The following is a 2,896-nucleotide window of genomic DNA, read 5'->3' as shown; positions in this document are numbered from 1 at the left end:
GGGGAGGGGAGGGGTGTAAAGGTGTGTGGAGGGGAAAGGTGTTCTAGACTGTCCACACCTATTCATCCCACATCGGCACCCACTCAATGTCCACTAAGGTCGAGTGGATTCCAACTCATAGCAACCCCACGGGGTTGCCAAGGTGGGAGGCATTTCTGTAAGCCGATAGCCACATCTTTCTCCCACTGTAGAATGTCTGGTGGGTTTGAACAAGTGACCTTTGGGTTAGTAGCTGCGAGCTAAACCAGTGCACCACCAGGGTCCCATAAAAGCCATATAAACCAAAAGGGGGGACGACAACAAAACCTGCCTCCCTATCGCGTAGACTGCCCCTTAGTGATTTCCATGTCGGTTTTGGTGACAACTGCCTCCCACCATTGCAGACCTTTTCTGAAACTTAACCACTGTGCCACCAAACTTAAAAAACCCCGTGGCTATCAAGTCAATTCTGACTCCCAGCGCCCTATATCAGGTTTCAGGGAGGAAATCATTAGAGGAGCAGACAGCCCCACCTTTTTCCCACTATTAATTTTGAATCGGGAGTTTGCCCCTAGCAGCCAAACACTTACCCACTGCGCAACCTGGGCTTCTGTAGACCGACAGACTGCTCCCAATGCAACCTTTGCCTAACTTTCAGCAAAAACTGAAAGCAAAACTAGATTTGAGTCTGAACTCCAGGTCTGAGTTCTAGGTTCGCCTCACAGCCCATACAAACGGCTTAGCGTTTGCCCTGGGCTATAATTTGAGAGGAAAAAAAAAAAAAAAAAAAAGGCCGCCTTCTTCCAAAAAGCCTGCCTCATCCCTTCTTGGAATTTGCCATGGGGCATGCTGCACCTGCCTGAAGCAACTCACAGCAGGGTTTGCATCCAGTTAGGTTACTGCTTGTTCCTCAGAAGCACCCACTGAGCTAAATCCACCATCGCCTGTGGCCATCTTGAAATGGTGCCGTCCAGGGCTAAGAACACCACCACCCCAGATGGCCTCACAGCTACACCGTTTCCCCCTGGCTGACCCAAGCCTGCGACCACATCCTCCAGGGGTGGACTTTTTCGGGCCTCCGACCATCGGCCCTCCATACAGACGGGTTCCGCCCCAAAACCTTGATCCCCATGAAAGGACCGCCCCCCCCCCCCCGCCAGATGACTTGGGGACTGGAAAAACTGAAAATCGGGTATAAAATTGGATCTCTGAGGCTGGCGAACGCCCCCCATGCTCCTCAGTAGCCTGCCACTGCCATCTCAGCCCACCCACCCTAAAGGGGTCCCTGCTGGGGCCCCCCACCCGGTAAAGGCCGCGAGACGGCACTTTGTGAGGTCCAAATCTAATTCCTGAGGGATCCCATGCAACCCGCAACCATGCTTAGGGCCGGCCATGCCCTAAAACCCCAGCCAGACTCACCAGCTCAGTGCTCAGCGCTGTCCAGCCGGTGCTCACCTACCTAGAGCTCACGTGGAGACCACGGATGGATTGACCAACACACGCTTGGGCGCCAACTGATAAAGGAGCTGGCCCATCTGGACCTGCCTCCAGGGGCGTGGCTGGGAGTGGCCTTGTGTAGTCCAGTGAGGTTCCTCCTACTTCGGCCCCAGAATACAGGAATGGGACTGAACCAAATTCAAGCAGTATAGATTCATCCGCTTGTGTCAGTGAGGATGTTTTGGGGGCGAATATAAAATACCAGAATTCTAAGCCTCATGGAGGCATCCTGATTTGTAGATTGCTTTGCGTTTGTCCTCTTTGGGGTTTGGGTAACTTCTTGCATTTTTAAATTTTATTTTCTGCCAAATATGGGAAGATTTCACCCGTTTATTTCTTCCAATGCTTTTGCAAACCCGCTTTCTTTCTCCTCTCAGTCTGGGGTTCCTGCAGATACCTGAACAATGTCTTTGCAGAAAACCACCCATAATCAGACCACCAAACACCAAATCCCATTAGGCTATAAATGTATATAAGTAAAAGCATGACCTCGGGGCTTGGGGAGGGGACGGAGGCCCAAGCACCCTCTTGACTGAAACTGATTTCAGAGATTGTGCAGGGAGGCATTTCCCCCCTGAGGCCTGCCAGGTAAAGACTTATAATTATCTAGGATCTGGCCTGAAAACTCCCATGGTTCCTTAGTCAGGACCAGAGTGATCAGATAGAACTTTATTTAATATAAATACCTTACATGTAGAATGTGCAGTATGTTTGTGAGTGTTCTGCAGAATTCCAGGGTTTGCTAGTGCCTTAAAAGGAGAAAGAGATTTCAATGCCTGATTCTTTTCATTTGCTGATTTCACAGACATCTAGAGTAGTGTCACTATGATTGGGCATCAACTTGACTGCCATAGGTTTTGTTTTGTTTCTGGTGCTCCTTATTTTCGTTTGTTGTTGTTAAGTGCCGTCAAGTCGATTCCGACCCATAACGACCCTGTATAGAGTTTCCAAGGAGCAGCTGGTGAGCTTGAAACGCCGACCTTGCAGTTCAAACGGCTTTGCAGTCTGGTGCATTAACCCACAGTGCCACACCAGGATGTTAGGTGCCATCAAGTCGGTACCAACTCACAGAGGCCTTATTGCACTGCAGAACAAAACACTGCCTGATCCTGAGCCAACCTTACTACTGTTGCCACACTTCAGTCCATCGATACTGCCACTTAGCCAGTCCATCTGGTTGGGGGTCTTCCTCTTTTTCTCTGACCCTTCACCTTACCAAACATGATATCCTTCTCTAGCGACTGGTCCCTCCTGATAATATGTCCGAAGTAAGAGAGACAAAGATTGGCCATCTTGGCCTCCAAGGAGCACTCTGGCTGCACTTCTTCCAAAACGGATATATTGGTTTGTTTGGCAGCCCAAGGCACTTTCAATATTCTCCTCCAACACCATAACTCAAAAGCATCAATTTTTCTACGGT

Source organism: Chrysochloris asiatica, unplaced genomic scaffold (genome assembly GCF_000296735.1).
Source record: "Chrysochloris asiatica unplaced genomic scaffold, ChrAsi1.0 scaffold00498, whole genome shotgun sequence".
NCBI classification, from domain to species: Eukaryota; Metazoa; Chordata; class Mammalia; order Afrosoricida; family Chrysochloridae; genus Chrysochloris; species Chrysochloris asiatica.
This window is presented reverse-complemented; position numbering follows the sequence as displayed.